This window comes from Mustela nivalis, assembly GCF_964662115.1.
Source record: "Mustela nivalis genome assembly, chromosome: 8".
NCBI classification, from domain to species: Eukaryota; Metazoa; Chordata; class Mammalia; order Carnivora; family Mustelidae; genus Mustela; species Mustela nivalis.
Window position 1 is genome coordinate 88,711,616 of NC_139027.1, and position 21,369 is coordinate 88,732,984.

At 49.5% G+C, this 21,369-nt stretch overlaps 1 long non-coding RNA gene across 1 annotated transcript; it reads right to left on the reverse strand.

The window, feature by feature from the left end:
• Nucleotides 1–416: 416 nt before the first annotated feature.
• Nucleotides 417–21,053, reverse strand: LOC309872434. The gene is made up of 3 exons (XR_014315865.1): nucleotides 20,482–21,053; nucleotides 2,686–3,261; nucleotides 417–1,061 (listed from the first exon to the last, which is right to left on the reverse strand). It is a non-coding gene; the product is annotated as an uncharacterized lncRNA (long non-coding RNA).
• Between the last annotated feature and the right edge of the window lie 316 nt (nucleotides 21,054–21,369).

Sequence of the window (21,369 nt, forward strand, 5' to 3'; positions counted from 1 at the left end):
CTTCTAGGGCTCCCTGGGCAGTCTCAGGCCTCCTTGCTGGGAAGCCAGACTGCAGCTCTGGGAAAACCCTGGGAGGGACTCCTGAATGCAAGCTGCTCCTGAACACACAGTTATCTCTCTGTCCCTAGCTACATCCTGTCCTGCCAGCAGAACATAAGCACCAGGACAACTGGCCACAGCCAACATCAGGGCTGAACCCATTGCCAGTGCCCGAGTAAGGATTTCCCCTCGGCAGCTGGGGTACTTGTGCTGCATGGGCCACATGTGCACAACGCCCCTTCCTCTCAACTAATGACTTATTGTGGTGGTGGCAATATTTAATATATTTAAATGGTTTATATTTTTCTCCTCTTCTAGCCCACCAGTGTGCTTTGGTTCTTTTACTTCCTACAGTACTGTGTAACATGCAGAGACTCTCTTATTGCTTCCTGAATCCAAAAATCTTAAAGAGTCATCAGCTTTTCAAAGTGGGAGGTAGAAGAAGGGCCAGCCCTCCTCTCTAGCTACAGGTGGCACCTCCAAATCCCCTTTCCTCAGAGGGCATGTTTTTTTCAGTGTCAGGCATCTGAGCCAACAGCAGAGGCAGTTCTCAAGACTCCTAGATGGAGAGGTTGCAGATCCTTCCCCAGGAAGGCAACAAACACTGAACTGGAGAGTCCATGAGCGTGCCTTACACTCTCCAGAACTATGTGGTGCCAAGGAGAGGGGCTGCTTTTCTCCACTCTAAAGCAAGGAGGACTATGTCTTCTTTCCTTTGGGATATGGTGTTTGTGCTTGTGTTTGTGTTGATTTGGACCCAGTATTTGGAACTGACAGTTGTCGAGTTCAGTCTCTGGAATTGCATCAGCACTAAGTAGGGAAAAACATGTAAAGAGATCCAGTCCCAATTGTGGAAGACACAAAACCCGAGGAAGATGTTTTGTCAATGGAAGAAGGGCGGACAGGACATTCCATCCTCAGTTTCCTTTTAGGCTCTCCAGGCTCATGCTTTACGAAGATTGGAATCCTGGGATCGTTGTCTATGATCTCTGGATTCCGTTTTCCTGATATTTATGGATCTGCTGGGGAAAATAAGAAACCAGGAGGTGTACATTTAGGGCCACAGCTGGACCTGGCTCTATTCACCTCTATGCTGACCTAGGAGCTAGGATGTCCAGCCTTCCTGCATTTTTTTACACAGTTCTTGATAAGGAAGCAGTACCCTCCAGGTCCCAGCCACTTGGTCAGATCCATGGAAACCACTGCTCCCAGGCTGGGGACTGATGGAGCAGAGATTGCTTCACTTTTGCCAGGATAAAGGTTCATATGTTAACCAGAGATTCCCACACTCTCTTTGCTGGCCAAGGGGACTGTTAGGTCCAGGTGGTTCTGAAGTCCCTGGTTTCCAACATCCACCACGTGACACACCCATGTTCCAATCACTTATCTGAAATAAGGAAATCACCTGACCTGGAAGATTGAGACACAGATATAAACTGAACAGAGGGGAAGCATCTGTCATGCAAATGGATGCCAAAGGAAGCAAGGGTAGGAATACCTCTATCCAGACAAATAGGCTCTTAAGAAAAAAGGGGGGGGGGTAGGATAACACAAAGAAGGAAAAGGAGGCCCCACAATGGCACCAGTTGAACAGTAACACAGAGGAGGTTCTCTTGACACCCGCTCAGAATCCCAACTCACTGAGCAAGAGTGAAGAACCCCAGTCCCTCAGGCAAAATGGACACATCACTGGAATGGGTCATTTCTCAGGAAAAGGGAAATGTGGTCAAACATGGAAAGGTACAAAATAACATCACTGAAAGAAAGCCCACTGTTATCCCCTGCCTGGGTCTTAAGTTCCACCTATGAGTGAAGTCATTTGATAATCACAGGGGAAGGGAGGGAAAACTGAATGGGAAGCTACCAGAGAGGGAGAAAAAGGATGAGAGGCTCTTACCTAAGAAACAAGCAGAGGGCTGCTGGAGGGGAGGTGGGTGGGGGTATGGGGCAATTTGGGCAGGAGCATAAAGGAGGGCATGCGATGTGATGAGCACTGGGGATGATTCGCAGCTGATGAATAATTGGAAGCTAATGAGGTACTATATGGCGGCTCACTAACTTTAACAACAACAACAACAAGAAAATAAAATCAAAGGCTCTGTGTTTTCTTGATTTTCAATGTGGAAATTACAGGAAGATTTCTTGTCTTCCCTCAAGCAAGGAAACGAGATAGCCTATTCATGCAGAGGAAATTCTCAGGACACTCTGCCTTTTTTGGCCCTAAAGAGGTTTTCAAACAGGCTTTCACCATTTGCAGTCCTCATGCCCTTCTAGTCAATTCAAAGCACTCTTGACAGGAAGAAAAACACATTTTTTCTTCAAGATGACTCACTCCAAGCAGGTAACATCCGTACTTGCCATAGGAGTTACTACAGGTGTGCACCCTCCATCCTTTACAAGGGCCTCAATACAAGTTTTCCAGAAAGGTGGAATGAATACTGGTGGCTGGAGGTTTGATCCTGGATGATGTCCATCCCTTTGTTCACTTGTGGGATGACAAGGGGCAGGGTCTCCATCTCACTCATGGAGGTATGAGAGCTCTCCAGCTCACCTTCAGACATGGCCCTCCCCTCTCTGCCATAGAAGAACCTGCAGAACTACGTGACCATGAACTGGGAACACACAACAAGGGTACAAAGGTTTTACCTGAATTCAGCTCAGCATGGCAATGACAGATTGGTCCCTCTTGGAGCTTGCTCCCAATGTCCTTGAGTCATTCGAACCTTCTTGGTGACTGACACCACAAAGTGGCTCACCTGTCACAGTGGCTCACGATAGAGGGATGAGAAGTTCCTTGGAGACAGGTGTCACCACACCACTATCATCACCCTTTGTCATGGAAGAAGTCTATGTCCCTCCTTGGATTAAGAAATCCTTCAAACAGGACTGGAGCAGAGTGCAATAAAAGGCTCCCTTTGAAGAAGGGATGAGCTTGGGGACATGTCCAGTCCTATGTCTCACTGCTCCCATCACCACACAGGTGGTTCCCAAATGGGCAGGGTACCATTTCCAGTACATGGCTCCTGCTCGCCCACCGTACCTATTCCTATCTCGTGCCATAGCATCTGGCCAGGAACCCAGCATCAGGCCTGTGCTTCTCCAGTTCATGCTGCTGCCTGCCTCCACCAATGATCCTGTTTCATCTCTGAATTTGGAGCTCCGCAGCATTCATCTTCATCAGCTTCACAAAACAGGATTGGGCAATGATTTCATGGATGCGACCTGCAAGGCACAGGATGGTAAAGAAAAAGAAACTCACACACTGGACATTCAGAATACTTAAAATTTTTGTGACTTGAATGACATTATCAACCAAGGGAAAGCAGAGTCCAGAAGTTGGGAGAGCATGTTTGCAAACCATGGATCTGACAGGTTCTCAATATCCACAATATCTAGAGATCCCTGAAACTCAACGATAACAACAACAACAAAAGAAAAACAAATCAAATGTGATGTGTGAATGTACAAAGGGGGAAGAGATGTAACCTCAAAGCTATACACATGGAAGAAAATTGCGAAGGATAGTTCCCATCACTAATTCTTCAGGAAATCCTAATTATAACAAGCAATGAGGTACCATTATGCATCCATGAGGTTGGCTCCCCATAGAAAAAGAAAAACAAAGCAAAACAAAACAAAGACTCAGGTGAAAGGAAAAGATCAAGTGTTGGCAAAAATATAGAGAAGTAGGAACCTTGCTGATTGTGTGTGGTTGGAATGTTTAAGGGCATGCTTGTGAAATCAATATGACAGCTCTTCACAAAAACCAACTTTAGCAGGACACCTGGGTGGCTCAGTCTGTTGAGTGCCTGCCTTCGGCTCAGGTCACGGTCAGGATCCTGGGATGGAGTCCCGCATTGGGCTCCTTGCTCAGCCAGAAGTCTGCTTCTCCCCTGCCTGCTCTGCCTGCCACTTCTCCTGCTTCTGCATGCCTCTTTCTCATGCTGACAAATGAATAAATAAAATGTTTTTAAAAAATCAACTTTAGCATTACCATGTGTTTTAGTACTTGCCCTTCTGTGCTATATACCCACATTCATGAGCAGTATGATCCTGGAGACTTATCTGAGCACACCTTATCATGGCAGCATTGTTCCTAAAAGCCAACCCATGAACGCAATCCAAGTATCTGTCCAGGGAGGAACAGATGTTGTATATACAGACGTTGGGATAGTATTCATTCTGTAAAGAGGACAAAAACATTGACAAGCGCCACCCCATGGGCGAACGTTGAGGACAGTATGCTAAGTGAGAGGAGTATGCATGAAGATACCAACTTTGACTCACTCTTAGGACCTAACTAGAGTAGATTCCAAAGGACAGAATGTAGAATGGTGTTTTCCAAGGGCTGGAAGGAGGCGCTCGTGGGAAGACTCTGACTCATGCTAAAGAGGTTTAGATGGACAAGATGCAAGGAGATGGGAAGGTGGGTTCCAGGGAGCTTGGACAAAGACAATACTTTTAAGACATTTAGAATATACTCCGTGAACTTCATGGAAGTCACGACCTAAAAATAAATTGCACTGAAAAGCTGCAAAGATGGAGAAATGAACACAGGACCATTTCATCTGGCCCTTTATACCCTTTCCAGGTAGGTCCTCTCTCAGCCATTCGACTTCCGCCATTTTCCTTGAGACAACATGGAGCCAACAAAATGTTGTCCTTCTGTGCCTACTTCGATGTTGAAAAACAGAATTGCCCCACCTGGGACAACTTTATGTGAGAAGGTATTTTTCAGAGTTAATTTCTTGAGACCTGTTATTCCTCGATCATGTTTTGAAACAGAACCAAAACTAAACATTCCCCTTCATCTGCATGATTTTTCCTTCCCTGATTTTTTTTCCCCACTCAGAATCCATTGTTGATGCAAGGGGCTTGGATGTTCCTATGCCTGTCGTCATCTACTGACTTTAGCTTCTGCTGTGTCCAGTTTTGCTTACGTGTCATTCCTTTACCAAGTCAACTTTCCTGAGGCTCATTATGAATAGTAAAATATTTTCAGCCCCAGTTGTATTGAAAGAATTGACATTGAGCACTGTGCACGTCTCAGCTACACAACACAATGATTTCATTTGCCTAGGTCCTAAAAGGAGGACCAGAATAAGTTGAGTTCACCGCCATCCTCTCTTAGAGATAGAAAGGCAAGAGCAAAGAAATGAAAGGTTCTTCTTTGTGTGATGAGATCTCTCCAAATGGGCTCTCTTAATACTCTCTAACATGCCATAGAGCAGTATGAACTGTAGTCATAAGGTTGTACACGACCTCCCTCTTACATCTTTCTCTTAAAACGGGAAGTTTGGGGACGTCTGGGTAGCTCAGTTGGTTAAGCAGCTGCCTTCGGCTCAGGTCATGATCCCAGCGTCCTGGGATGGAGTCCCACATCAGGCTCCTTGCTCCGCAGGGAGCCTGCTACTCCGTCTGCCTCTGCCTTCCACTCTGTCTGCCTGTGCTCGCTTTCACTCTCTCTCTCATTCTCTGACAAATAAATTTTAAAAATCTTTAAAAAACAAACAAACAAACAAACAAACAAAAAAATGGGAAGTTTGTACCTTTCCACGATTCACTCCATCCCTGCCCCACCCTCTGCCCTCTGCTTCTGGTTCCTTCCATCTGAAGGCTTGGCTGAGTTCGCTTTTCTCCTTTTCTCTTCTTGGTTTCAGATTCCCCCTAGAAGGGGAAAATATCTATCTATCATCTATCGATAATACCTATCTATCCATCTATCTTTCTATGTATCTATCAATCTATCTATCTATCTAAGCTAGTATCTCTCTATAGCTCCCTACCTACATTCAGATGGTACGTGCCTTCCACGGTCTCAATTATCTCACTTGGCATAATGCTTTGAAAAGTCCATTCCTGGGCACCTGAGTAGCTCAGTGGGTTCAGCCTCTGCCTTCAGCTCAGGTCAGGATGTCAGGGTCCTGGGATGGAGACCTACTTTGGAACGTGCTCCGCAGGGAAAAGGTTCCCACCCTCTCTCTACCTGTCTCTCTGCCCCCTTGTGATCTCTCTCTGACAAATAAATGAAGAAAAACCTTTAAAAAAGAAAAAGTCCATTAGTATTTTCACAATGCAGGATTTCCTCTCCTCATGCCTGATTTCCTCTCTTTATGGCTCCTGTTATATAGACTAACACTTCTTTATCCAGTCAGCACTAAAGGGCGCGGATATTTTTGTTGTCTTGGCTGTTGAAAAAAATGTTTCTTGAACATGGGGGTGGGTTCAGGGAGTTCTTGGACATATTCCTTGGCTGTCTATGGGTATGTTCCCAGACGTGGAACTCTGGGATCCTACGGTAGATTGTTGGTTGGTTGGTTGGTTTTGTTTCTCCCAGGACCCTCCATACTGTTTTGCACAGTGACTTGTCCCAATGTGCATTCCCACTGATGGTGTCCAAGTGCTCTCTTTTTTCCATATCCTCACCGGTTATTTGTTAGCTCCCATGTTCCCTGGGATAGCTAATCCAATTGACGCGATGGGATATCCCATTGTGCACCTGGTTGCATTTTTCTGATGGGTAGTCATGTTGAGGACCTTTTCTTCCTATCAGTTCCTCATGTGTTTATGTCCTCTGGGAAAATGCGAGAGCACTGGACACTGTGTCTTGGGCCTAGCGACAAGATTAGTCTCCATGAGACCTTGAGGGTTGTCCCTCATACAGGGCACATATAGGGGTGGGTGCAGAAGCACTCTTCTGGCTGAGGTGAGGGTACTGGAATAGTAAAGAGGACACTGTGGGAGTGAACAGAAAAGGAGGTAAGAGAGGTTTCTGTCATCCATGCTTTTGCTCTTAGAGCCTGGAGATTGTGCTCCTTTGCTCCTGTGACTCTGGAAAGCCTATGCTTGTGAGACTCCTTAACCACCCCTCTCTCAAGAAAAACAAATGAAGAAACAAAGGAAAAAAAAAAAACAGCATCTCTTTGCTGGATTTTCTGCTGGCCTTGGGCTGTCCCAGGACAGCTGGAGAACAGGATGCAGAGCACGCCCCGCCCTCGGTACATAGGCAGTACTGCTGGGTACTACTGGAGTAGGAAGAGTCAGGTTGAGACCATAGTGGTTGTTCTCCTGTGCAGAAACAGCTTGAAACTTAGAGTAGCACTTCTCAATGTAATCTAGGTGCTTGGGGAGGTGGGCTCCAAGACCATGTCAATAATTTATTCACAAACTCTGCACTACAGCACTCCCCTATGCCAGGAACCTTGGTAGACTCATGCACGGTCCTGGAAATACCTAGGGCTCCTTCCCTTAGGGAGCCACAGTCTAGAGATGGACCAATGCATGAAACAGTGCCCTGAGAGAGAAAAGAGCAAGCTTCCATGTGACAAAAGAAGAATGCTCTGAAAGAAGGCTGCAGAGTCATTGGATAGAAAGGCCTGAAAGGCCTCACTGAGGGTCACAGTGCTGAGGACAGAATGAAAACAAGTCCCGCACAAGTCTGGCTGCCCTGTGTCATGAAGAAGGAAGGCACCTCTGCCTTAGAGTCTCACTACCAGAAGCTGGGTTGGCCAGGGGAGATGAAAAAGGCATCCAGTGTGGCCAGAGAGCAACTGGGGGCAGAGCAGAGGGTAGTGAAGAAGGCAGGGAGAGGGCCTCAGCAATCTCCTGTCCCTCTGGAACGGCATTGACCCAATACCCTCCATCTTCAAATGCATGGACTGAATGCCCCACAGTTGTTGCAGAAGAGGAATGGAGGCACAATTTCACATGCATCCTCAACATCACCATACATGAGCCATGAGCCCATGGTTGTGACTGAGGCTGGACTAGCAGAGGATTTTCCCCCACGCTAGCACCCATCATTCGGGGAGCTATTCAACTCAGAATCTGAGTTTCTGGGCCCATGTTGGCCTTGCCACTGTCTCCGTTCCTGGCACTGTGAGCCTCGATGGATGGCAGCCCCAACCATCTGGGCTTGATTTTTGCTTCAGAGTGAGAGAAGAAAAAGGGAACAAGGAAGAAGTGGAACATGAGAAAAGTAACTAGGAAAGTGCGAAACTCTTTGTATGACATCTAGAGAAGCACGAGGCATGCTATTTCATCACATTGAGTACATCCTGTGGCTCCGAAGCCACTCGCTAACCACCCAGAGCTTGCAGAGTGATACCTCCACCACAGGTCAGGATCCCTGGGAGCCACTGTGAAGGCTGCTCCCCTCATAGACCAGAATGAGGGAAAGAGGTCTCATTCTAAATCTATGCGGGAAACAACTGAACCATTTTACTACCGAGGATGACAAAGTCTGCATCTTCGTGCATTTCCACCCCATCATGGTGCCCCAATATAATGACGCCAAGAGGGAAAGGGACGATTCCAAAACGACACAATGCCGGGACCCAGGCCTCCTCGGAGCATTCCTCCAGGCCAAGTCCCACCCCTTCCTGCAATTCTTCCAGCCTTCAATGTGTGCCTCTGATTCCCGTGATACCATCGCAAACATACCACAAATATGATCTATATACACCCCAAGATGTCCCAAGGAAGTAGATTCTCCCTGGACACCACTATGCAGGTTGAAAATGTGGGCACTAGGTGAGACAAGAATGACTGAGGACACAGAAGTGGGAAAGGAAAGAGAACAAAGGTCTGACTTCAGCTCTGTCTCCTGAAAGGGAGGACCTGAGTGCCATTTCCAGAGAATGGTGCCTCTGGCATTTTTGGCTCATTGTGTACAGTCCCAGGGAACCGGGACCAGAGGTCAAGAGTCAACTGAAGGGGCTGTGGAGAGGTGTGACTGAACGAAGTGTCCCAGGTATTAGAATCCTGAAAGGTGACCTCACACCCTTCATGATAGGCCCCAACTGAACTTAGAACTCTGGTAACCAGGCACCCACTTTCAAAGGGCAACCTGCTCTCCAGCACACTTGAGTGGAGACCTTCGACAGAACATGATGTTCAGTTGTTGTCTTCCTACTTCCAGGGGCGCTGGGCCCAGGGGATCCCACACCCAGAAACATTACTGCAGTGGCAGACAGTGCTTCAGCCCACTTTTTTGAAGCTTCTGGTCATGGGGCGGGAGACACCAACAGGTAACACAAGGCAGCTCTGGGAAGCCCACTGAAAAGCTGGCAACAACAGTGGTCCCACCACACCGGGCCCACACCACTTGCCCCTTATTGTGTAGGCACATGTGTGTGTATGTGCGTGTGTGTGTGTGTGTGTGTGTGTGTGCGCAGAAGTGGGGACAGGGTATGAGGGTCATGCCCTTCTTGGGCAGAAGCAAGCTGCCTGGTGTTGGAGGTTGGACCCATCTGTCATGTTCATACCCCAGGTCATAGTAGGCAGGATGAGAAGGTGAAGGCTGACACAATGATAAGGCTCATGGTAGTCATGAGCCTTAGAGTGTCCTCTGGCTACCTCCTTGCTCGATGTCTTTTTAGCCATCCCTCTTAGTCTGAACTGGAGAACACGATGTCTAGTGGGGGTTGTCCCCTTGTGGCAATGTCCTGGGAGGCTGCTAAGGGCTCTTGGCCCTGTGTCTATGGGGCACTGCATTTTCAGAGCTGCACCCCAGAGATTGTGAATGAGCTGGCTGGGGACTTCAACGACTCTAACTCGCGGGACAAGGGTCAGGTGTCCCAGGCCACCCAGGATCAGTGCTGCTCTGAGGTGAGAATGGGAAGAAGCTTCTCCACACCCAGGGCCCCCACACAACTATGGGGACAAACCTGGGGCCTTCCTAGAGTGTTCCACCTTGAGTATCCCACAGGCCCCACCCCAAAGTAACCCAAACCTCCGCACATCTGCCCCCAGCTATGGGTAAGGGAGGAAGCCACTCTTCACCTATCTGGGACTGGTAGAGAATAGAGTGAATGTTTTCTGTGGTTTGGAGGGTGATGGTTTTGTTTTCTTTCCTTTGGCCTTGTGTTGCTTTTCACGAAGCCATGAGTATCTTTGCCTTTTCCCACTGGTTTTACGATTTTCCCTACTCATGCCGGCTAACCTGTGGAGAACCCAGATCCACTGGGTTCTGGAGAACTGGCCCACGCCCTTCTAAATCCTCATACCAGGTAGGGTGATGGAATCTACAAAAGGGCCGGTGGGATCAAGCCATTCTACAGGTCTTTCTGGAACATATTGTCTCTCAAAAGACATCGAATCCTAGGAGGTCCACCAGCTCACCAGCTGTTTCCCTCTAGGTCTTCATAGTCCCCCATAAGGGAGGTGGTCTGCCACAGTGACTCAGTCTTGCAAGGCTGCTGGAACTTGACGTGACTCAAGTTGGTTGCCATTCCAGCAATGCTGCAAGGAACGGGCACCTTAAGGGTCCTCACAGATGATTTGGGTCGCTCCATCTGCCAGAACTTAGACCCAGAGATTGGATGGAAGGCCTCTGATGCCTCCTGGCCCAGGTAGCTGTCGCTGTCTTTTCAGAGGTCCAACCAGGACACCTGGCATGAGCTGCTTCAAGGCTTCAGCTACTCCATCTCCCTTGACAAGCAGCACGGACCTCAGGCTGCCAACAATACCCTGTGCTGGTCTGGAGTGAGAACAGGTCCAGGTTCACAGCCAGTCTCAGGACCCAAAGATGATCAGGGCCAGGCCACAACCAAGACTAGACACAACTGGCTGACCCCTGAACCTTTCTACCCCTGACAACAACAGCCAAGCCTCATCAGCATAGGTGAAATGCCATGCAACCCATGCTTTGGACATATCTCAGGCCCAACGCTGATCATCTTGAGCAGCCTTGGATATTCTCAGCCTCTCTTTTCTCCTCTCGACAGTAGGGCTCCTTCCTCATGACTCCAAGGCATACATACAGCTCTTCATACAGGCTAGGAAGAGACAGACATGCAATTGTTGTCCAGCTAACAGCACATGTTGAAGTCACCCGTACATTTAAGCCTAGATGGTTCCTTTGGAAGTTGGTTTTAGGTTTTCAGCCAAGAACCTTTTTTGTGGGTGGGCACTCAAGTCCCTCGTCATCTTGCACAAGTTCCCAAAGGGATGGGAGGATGCAGTCTGAGCTCCAGACCCTCCTCTTCCTGGTGTTTCTCGGCTTTGAAGCTGACTACGTTGACCCCCCACCCCACCCCCTTGTCTGCCTGCTGGAAAAGGCATAATCCCTGTCCCTGGACGAGGCCTGAATGATGCTGGCGCTCAGAGAAGGCACAGTGCATAATGCGGACATTCCCTGCTGCTATCCTTCCTAAATAGAAACCTCACCACAATGTGCTCCATATATCAGATGTTCACGTCAGCCCAGCAGGTCCTAGATCAGCAGTTCCCTAGGTAAGTGCCCACCCCATAGCCATCACAAGGGGGAGCCATCCATCTACTAGTTGTATGTCTTGGGAATGTCACTGCACCTCTCTAACCTTCCCTTTCCTCTCCTGAAAAGTGGGGGTGCCAAGAGGATGAACCTCGTAGGGCCACTGGAGGAAGTCATGGGAGGAAACATGGCACGTGCTTCTCTGAGGCCCAGCTCTGTAGAAAAGGCTGCTGGACATGCTGGGCATCTTCCCACTGAACATTTCTCTCTCCAGGGAAGACATGTTCAGGCTCAACCCTCACAAGCCTGTGGTCCTTCTGCGTCTATGCTAAGGAAAAGGAAGGCTGGCAGCTTTCTTATTGGCAAAGGACCTCTGAGATGCCATCTAGCTGGTCCTGACTTGTGGTCCTTTATGTGCCCAGATCAAGGGGACACTGGGAGCAGGCAGAGTGGCCCAAGGGCAAAGTCTTGTTTGCGATGATTTCATTCAATCATGGGTCTTAAGCACCTAGGAATGCAGTTACTCTCTAGTCAACAAGAGCAGTGAATGGGTAAAATAGACACAATGTCTGGGTCTCCCTTCTCGTCCAAGGGTCAGATAGGCACTCTCCACATCCTAAGCACACATGTCTAGCATTAATCAGATAGGGCATCTCTGTGACCTACTCTAGGGATGAATGGATCCAGCTCTATAGGGACCATGAAGATGCACTCTACGATCAAGAAAGAACAGGATAGGTCTTTGGGTGCCAAAGGAGGGCCTGCTGCCTCCACAGAGCAGAGTGGGAGACAACAGGGGTTGTTACTGACGAGGGATGTTCAGAACCATGGATCTCCCAGAACTCTTGACTTCTGCAGGAGAGCTAGGTGGGGTGGCTTCCTCTGAAGAAGCCAGTGAGTCCAAGAGAGCTGTGGATGGGATGCCAAGCTCTCTGGGAAGCAGAGCCCATTGTGGGCTGAGTTGGTGCCTAAAACAGCCATCCCTTGGATGGTCCATTCTTGCTCTGTCTGCCCTTATTCATATCCACCTCCGCTGACCACCACAAGTGGGGCCAAGGACAGAAAGTGTGGGGACCAGACCACTCACCCGTCAGCCTCCAACCAAAGCCCAGACACTGGTCTGCATGGAGGATGCATGACTGAGGGGCCAAAGGACAGACCTATGGGAGGTCCCTCATCCCATGTGGTCAGCAGTCAGCAAGGACAGCTCCAGAGGGGTTGCAAGTGGGCTGGCGCCATTCTGTGGGGCCCACACCGAAAGAATGGTGCTGTGGGAGTAGCATGGGGAAGGAAAGGCCAGGTCTCTGACTCTGCTCTACATATGACTTTCCCCAGCACTCTGTGTCCCATCTTGGGAACCTGGCCTGAGCAGACATGGCAGGATATCGGGCAGTCCCTGCACAGTGCCCATGTGGAGGTCAAGGGGGCCTATGTGCACCTCAAGTGGCATGACTGGGACCTGAACCCCCATGCCCCTGTTCTGCTGAGGCAGGGGGAACTTCTGCAGCTCAGAGGCTGAGGTGGAGGGCAAGGGGCATTGAAAGCTGGGAAGACCATCTGGAATGGGGCTCATGGGCTGGGTATTCCTTGAAAGGCCATGGGATCTGTCCTGTTTAGGGAAAGGAACATGGAGTGTCAGTGATGTGGCTGAATTTTCCCCTTACCCCACCCCCGTGTCAGCTATGTGACGCGTTCCAGCAGCTGAGCTGGCCAAAGAGCCTCCCATGGAGTGAGAGGCAACCCTGGATCTGCATCAGCCATCACCTTCAGGGTCCGAGCCAGCCTCCCCTCCACTGGCTGCCCCAGAACTGGAACAGGGGCTCCTAGGTTATGAATTGTTGCCAGGTCCTGAGGCACAGATGGCTGGGCCATTTGTACGCCAGCTGTCTCAGGTGCTACTGAGCCCACTCCAGCCACAGAGGCATCCTGCCAACCCACGAAGCGGCTCAAAGAGAAGGAGCTTGACTTCCTGGACTTTCCTCCCTAGCTGGTGGCAGAGCAGCTCACATACATGGATGCGGTGAGCAGCTGGACCCCCAGGGTAGGAGGGCAGGGCCAGTTTTTCTTCTGCTCTCTGCTGCCCTATACCTGCTTTTCCCTGATGTGGGCTCCTAGGATATAGGGACATATCTTAGCTGCAGCCCTAACCAACTGTGGAAACCCATTAGGGTTTTTAGACCTGAGCTTTCACTGTCCAGCTGCGGATTGGGGAGACAGACACTGAGAAGGACTGAGGGAGGGGTTCCACGTAGATGCAACGAGTCAGAACCGAGAGACCATAAATGGGAAGGCTCTGGTCCCCTCGTGGGGAGGAGGGCTGCTCCTTGTGTGCAGTCATGTCCAGGGGTGGCCCAACCATCTGCCTGGGAGCACCATCAACCTGGATTAGGATCAGATGTGTCCTGAAGGACAGACACGGCTCTACACGGAAAGCCATACTTTCAGCCACCATGTGGGAATGGGCACTTGAAAGGAGACAGGGACCGCAGGGATGAGCATTTCGAGGAGAAGATGCCCCCTGCACTACCTGGAGCGGCCCCCTAGACATGGAATGATCAGGGTGCACACGCCTTCCTTCCTTCCCTTGCCTCTCTTGGCTCCTGGGGCATCCTGCACTGGCTTTCCTCAGAGAAGAGTGGCATGAAATCCAGGCTCTCTAAGCAGGTTCAGGCCACATTCGCAGCCTCCTGAGCTCCAGCTCTGACCTGGGACCCCTCTCGAGGACATGAGTCTTGCATGTGCAAACATGTGTGTGGCTCAACAAACCTCCCCCTGTCCCCTAGAAGCTGTTCAAGAAGGTGGTTCCCCATCAGTGCCTTGGCTCCGTCTGGTCCCAGAGGAACAGGCCTGGCAATGAGCACCTGGCACCCACAGTCCGGGCCGCCATCGCCCAGTTCAATGCTGTGGCCAGCTGCATCGTCAACCCAAGCATGCTGCATTGGCAACCCAAGCATGACAGCCCGGGACAGGGCCATGGTGGTGGGCCACTGGATCTGGGAGGCTGAGCTCCCTGAGGCTCCCCTGAGCCTCAGGAACTGCTCTTCTGTCTTGCTCCCTTCTCAGGGCTGAAGGCCCTGCTCTAAGACCTGTGGCCCCTAGGCTCTTCCTCCCGGGGGCATGGCTCAACATTGGGACGCTCAGTTCCTACGTGACTCCTCCTTTGCAGTGAGGGGAAATCCTCCCTCTTGCCAGCAGTGTTCCTTTTTAGGGCTGACCTGTGCCCTTCTGCAGCTCCCTGTACATCAGCTTCATCCAGGGGGGAGCAGTAAACTGAAGGGGGCACTGAAGCTATCGAGCCTCTAAGGATCCTGCTCTCCCTCTGACAACTCCTTCTCTTCTTTTGTGTGTCTCAGTAGCCCCCTCCTGTGTCCTGGCCTACGCACAGCCTCAGAATGGGTGGGTGTAAGATGCTAGGACTGACCAGGCGCCTCTTTCTGAAGGACAATGGTTGTCTGCTTTCCAGGGCAATGAGATCAACCACTGCTAAGAGAATAAGGTGAGCATACGTAGCCCTTGCTGTAGGGAAGGGGAGGCAGCCCCTATCAGAGACGCCCCTCGGAAGAACATTCCTTGGCTCCATCCACTCCCCTCCATCTCCCATTTCCTAGGACAGGTTGCTAAGAAAGAAGTGCAAGACCCATCTAGTCAGTCAGTAGGGATCCAGAAAGGCATCAAGAAGAACTTCCCAGAGGAGGGGCTAATTCTACTAGCCTCTGAGAACAGTTTGGGACCGAATGAAGTTGCATGCAGGAGGGTGGTCATGTGTGCCAAGACCCAGGACCCGTCCCCTGTCCCACTGCACAGCCCTCACCTGACCCTGTAGCTTCCCCACCAAGGCTTGGCCCAGGAATACCGAGTCCTCATGGACATCATGCTGCTCCAGACGGCGGCAGAGAATTACTGCCTAGAGCCCCAGCATCCATTCATGGCCTGGTTCTGGGCTGTGGAGCGGCTCAGACAGGTGAGGCCCATTCAGAAGCTGGGTGAGGGTCAGGGTGGACTCTTTCTGCTGGCCCTGCCTGGGATCCTCCTCCTAGGGCTCCCTGGGCAGCCAGGCACCAGCTGTGGGAAAACCCTGGGAGGGACTCCTGAATGCCAGCTGCTGCTCAACTCACAGGTGTCCCTCTGTACTTAGCTACATCCTGTCCTGCCAGCTGGAGCCATGGTCTTAGCTGGCCAGCAGAACACAAGCACCAGGACAACTGGCTACAGCCACCATCAGAGCTGAACCCGTGGCCACTGGCCGAGCAAGGATTGCCCGTTGGCCCCTGGGCTACTTGTGGTGTGTAAGCCCCATCTGCTGCTCAACACCCCTTCCTCTCACCTACAGAATTATTTTTTTATGGGGGGGGTGGGCAATATTTAATATAATTAAAGGGTTTTTATTTAAACAACTACAACAACAACAAAAAAGGAATGAGAACCCTTGGGATTAAATTTTTGTTACCAAAAAAACCCCCCATGTTTTTATTTTCTCCTCTTCCAGCCCACATATGTGTTTGGTTCTTTTAATCCCTACAGTAATGTACAACATGTACAGACTCTCTTATTCATTCCTAAACCTTAGAAATCTTAGAGAGTCAGCAGCTATTCAATGTGGCAGGAAGGAGAAGAGCCAGCCCTCCTTACTACCTACTGGTGGCACCTCCAAATCCCTTTTCCTCAGAGGACAGGTTCATTTCAGTGTCAGGCATCTGGGCAAACAGCAGAGACAGCTTTCAGGACCCCTGAGATGGAGAGGTTGCAGGTCCTTCCCCAGGAAGGCACCAAACACTGAACAGGAGAGTCCTTGAGAGTTCCTCCTCGCCACCCCCCCCCCCAGAACTATGTGCTGCCCAGGAGAGGGGACGCTCCTCTCCCAAGGAGGACGATGTCTTGCTTCCTTTGGGATATGGTGTTTGTGTGTGTGTTGGTGTTGGTTTGGACCCAGTACTGGGACTGACGGTTATTGAGTTCCGTCTCTGGAATTGCATCAGCACGAAGTAGGGAAAAAACATGTAAAGAGATCCAATCCTGCCTGTGGAAGCTCCCAAACCTGAGGAAGCTATTTTGTAAATGGAAGAAAGGAAGGCAGGACATTCCGTCCTCAGTTTCCCTTTAGGCTCTCCAGGTTCACCCTTTACCAAGATTGGAATCCTCCTGGGATCCTTATCCATGATCTCTGGATTCCTTTTCCCTGCTTCTTTTCGGAGTGGCTGGGGAAAAAAATAAAGAAACTGGGAGGTGTCCCTTTAAGGCCATAGCTGAGCCTGCCTCTATTCACACCTATGCTGACCTAGGAGCTAGGATGTCCAGCCATCCTGCATTTCCTAACGCAGTTCTTGGCAAGGCTGTGGTGCCCTTCAGGCCCCACCCTCTTGGTCAGGTCCTTGGTAGCCACTGCTCCCTGGCTGGGGCCTGATGGAGCAGAGATTGGTTCTCCCTTGCCAGGATAAAGGTTCATATCCTTGACCAGAGAATCCCCACACTCTCCTTGCTGGCCAAGGGCACTGTCAGATCCAGGTCGTTCTGAAGTCCCTGGTGTCCAACATCCACCAGGTGACACACTCATGTTCCACTCACTTGTCTGAAATGGGGAACTCACCTGACCCAGTAGGCCTAGACACAGATGGAATGTAAGCAGGGGAGAAGCATCTATCATGCAAATGGATGCGAAATGAAGCAAGGGTAGGAATACTTCTATCCAGACACAACAGACTCTCAAACAAAGTGGGGAGGTAGGAAGACACAGAGAAAGACACTACTTCATCACAATGGAGACCATGTAATAAGAGAGCACATCTTGAAATATGTAGACACGCAACATAGGAGCACCCAAAGGCATCCAACAGTTCATAACAAACATAAAGCACCTTTGACAGCAATACATACAGTGCAGGACTCTAACACCCCACATCTACTAATGGAGACATGATCCAAACTGACAATCAACAAGAAATCTATGCCTTTGAGGGATGCATTCATTTGAACACATAGATGCAGAACCTTCCACCCTGAAACAGCAGAATCTGAAGTGCTTTCAAGTGCACATGGAACATTCTCCAGAGTAGATTACACGTTAGGGCACAACGCAAGTCTCAACAAACTCCAAAAGATGGATATCATCCCATGCATCTTTTCTCAGCACGATGCTATGGAACTCCAAATGAACCCCAGGAGCAACCCTGGAGAGACCACAAATCCATGGAGGTTCAATTACAGGCTATCCAACAAGGACTGGTCAACGGGTCAACCCGGAATCCAAAGAGGAAATCCAAAATTACATGGAAGCAAACGGACAAGCCAAGGGTCCCCAACCTTGCAGATACAGTGCAAGGGAATCTAAGAAGACAGGATCCAGCACCACAAGAGAAATCCTCAATACCATCATCTGACACAAAAGGACCTAGCAAAAGCACAACACAGAGCTCCTGAGCAGTTGCTCAGCCTGGGTGAGTTGGAGCTCCTGCTGTTCGGTGCAGGCTTAGCTTCCATCTCGACTCTAAATCCCAGCCTGGGGGGTGTTCTTTCCTTTCTTCCAGAACTATCCCCACCAGGGCCACTGGGGAATCAACCCTTCAGGGGATTCTCAGCAGAGAGAAATGGTTAAGAAGGCCCAGGAAGCAACCACCCCTTCTCTGCGGGTGGATCAAGGTGACCAATTAGCGTTCCCTCTGTGGAACATTCCACAGTGCTTTTGCGGGGACGATCCTCTAAGGCTCTGATGCCCAGGGTTTCTCGGCAAAGTGCAAATTCCGACTGAGTAACCCTGGGAGGCACCTGACACTCTGCACTTCCAGCCTGCTTGCAGCTAATGCCTGGGCTACCTGTCCCCAGAGCACATGGAGAAACAACTTGTCAGCGGACCAGTGGACAAAATGTCCTCTCTTTCACCACCAAGAAGAGATTGATCAGCAACAGTCTGGCAGCCACAAAGAGGTGTTTGATTGTCAGGAAGATCAAAAGCCAGGCAGGGCTTTGTCCACCCCCACAGGCCTCTCCTCCTGTTCTCCTCCAGAGTATAGGGAGGCAGGATGGCAGGAAAGACAGTTTGTTCAGTGGAAGTGAAATCCTGAGCTTGAGTTCCTTTCTACCTAGTAGCCTGGGCACTCCTAGGCTGCTTCCTCTGTGGCCTCTGTGGAACGCCATTCTAAACACCAGTCCTGGCTTCCCAAGTTCTGGGATACTACTGGGCAGAAAGTGATGGAACTCAAGAGAGTCCCAGGGAAGTGACAGTGGGTTTGGTCATGAAAGCTTGAAGGTGTGAAAGACCATCTCTTGCCCTATGTTCCCTTGGTCAGAAACCTTTCAGCAACCACTCAGAGGATAGACAGGCAGGTACATAGCAGGGATGGGCATCCTTGGGAGCCACTGTGGACTGAACCTGGTGGTCTCTTCACCACAATTCACACAGACCAAGATACTGAGGTAAGACTTAACATCCATGGGTGTTTTGTTAACATAGGCTTTGATTCATGTGTGACTTTTCAGAAACAGAAAAGAAGAATAAAGGGAATAAGGAAAAAGAGACAACCAAAAAAACCTGGCTCAAATATAGAGAACATACTGGTGGGAACCAGGTGGGGGGATGGGTGGAAGAGGGGGTGGGGATTAAGAAGACACTTATTGTGCTGAGCACTGAGTCATATACAGAACTCCTGAATCCCTACTCTTCACCTGAAATGACGATAACACTGTACGTCCATTAGACTGTATTTTCAAAATTGTCTTTGAAAGGTGGGTATTAGGGGATCAAAGATGAGATTATGCTCTGAGACTTTCACAATCAGGTCTCCTCAGGCTGACCGTAAATGTACATTAAAGATCAATGAAAGAGTCCAAAGACAAAAGTGAAGTCTGTTGATATAGAAAGGCCAGTGCCCACTTCTGTGTTCACAGAAAAGATACCTTCCTATGATACTGGCTGTTGTAAAAGCATTTCACTCACATCCCCTTGGTGCTACACTCTTCTGGTGTTTCCATTCTACTTGGTTGTGTGTCTTCATGAAGTAGTTGAAGGAATTTTTCCTATCCCTTGCTTCATGGGCTAAACCACACTTGGCTATTTCTAGCCCCTGGAAGATTGGAGCTGGAGGGCCTTTTGGAAAACATTGCACAACTGGATCGCTCATCGTCTTCCAGAGAAGGAAAGGGAGGCCCCACAATGGCACCAGTGGAACAGGAACACAGAGGAAGTTCTCCTGACACTGGCTTCAGGATCCCAACTCTCTGAGCAAGAGTGAAGAACCCCCGTCCCTCCAGACACGATGGACACATCACTGGAATGGGTCATTTCCCAGGAAAAGTGAAATGCAGTCAAACATGGAAAGGTACACAATAACCTCACTGAAAGAAAGCCCACTGTGATCCCCTACCCTGGGTCTTAAGTTCCACCTATGCGTGAAGCCATTTGATAATCACAGGGAAAGGGAGGGAAAACTGAATGGAAAGCCACCACAGAGGGAGAAAAAGGATGAGAGGCTCTTACCTAAGAAACAAGCAGAGGGTTGCTGGAGGGGAGGTGGGTGCGGGTATGGGACAATTTTGGCAGGAGCATAAAGGAGGGCATGCGATGGGATGAGCACTGGGGGTGATACGAAAATGATGAATACTTGGGCACTACCTTCAAAACTAATGATGTCCTGTATGTTGGCTAAATGATTTCAACAACAACAACAACCACTACAAAATACAATCCAAGGTTCTTTGTATTCTTGTTTTCAATGTGGAAAATACAGGATGATTTCTTTTCTTCCCTCAAGCAATGAAATGAGATAGCCTATTCATGAGAAGGCAATTCTGAGGACTCTGCCTTTTTCAACCCTAAAGAGATTTTCAAACAGGCTTTCACCAGTTCCAGTTTTTTTTTTCCCTTCTAGCCAATTCGGAGCAGTCTTGGCAGGGTGGCAAACACTTTTCTTCAAGGTGACTCACACCAAGCAAGTAATACCCATACTTGCCACAGGAGTTACTACAGGTGTGCACCCTCTGTCATTTACAAGGGCCTCAACTACACGTTTTCCAGAAAGGTGGCATGAATACTAGTGCCTGGCAGTTTTATCTTGGATGATGTTCATCCCTTTGTTCACTTGTGGGATGACTAGGGACAGGGTCTCCTTCTCACTTATGGAGGTTCAAGAGCTATTCAGCTCACCTTCAAACACAGCCCTCTCCTCTCTCCCTCGAGAAACATGTAGAACTAAGTGACCATGAACTGGTAACATGCAACAGGGGGTACAAAGTCTTACCTGAATTCAGCTCAGCATGGCAATGACAGACTGGTCCCTCTTGGAGGTTGCTCCCTGTGTCTTTGAGTCACTCAAACCTTCTTGGCAACTCACTCCAGACAGTGGCTCACTTGTCACAGTGGCTCACGATAGAGGGATGAGAAGTTCCTCAGAGACAGGTGTCACCACACCACTATCATCATCCTTTGTCGTGGAAGAAGTCTATGTCCCTCGTCGGATTAAGAAACCCTTCAAACAGGACTGGAGCAGGGTGCAATAAAAGTCTCCCGTTGAAGAGGAGCTGAGCTTGGGGACATGTCCAGTCCTATGTCTCACTGCCCCCATCACCACACAGGTAGTGCCCCAAATGGGCAGGGTACCATTTCCAGGACACGGCTCCTGCTCGCCCACCATACCTATTCCTATCATCGCGCCATTGCATCTGGCCAGGACCCCAGCATCAGGCCTATGCTTCCCAGTTCATGATGCTGCCTGCCTCCACCAATGATCCTATTTCATCTCTGAATTCGGAGCTCCGCAGCATTCATCTTCGTCAGCTTCACAAAACAGGATTGGGCAATGATTTCATGGATACCACCTGCAAGGCACAGAATGGAAAAGAAAAGGAAACTCACACACTGGACATTCAGAATACTTAAAATTTTTGTGACTTGAATGACATTATCAACCAAGGGAAAGCAGAGTCCAGAAGTTGGGAGAACATGTTTGCAAACCATGGATATGACAGGGCTCAATATCCACAATATCTAGAGATCTGAGAAGCTGAACCAACACCAAAAAAAAAAAAAAAAAAAAAAAGAAGAGAGAGAGAGAGAGAAAGAGAGAGAGAGAGAGAGAGAAAGAAAATGTGATGTATGAATGTACATATGGGGAAGAGAAATAACCAAG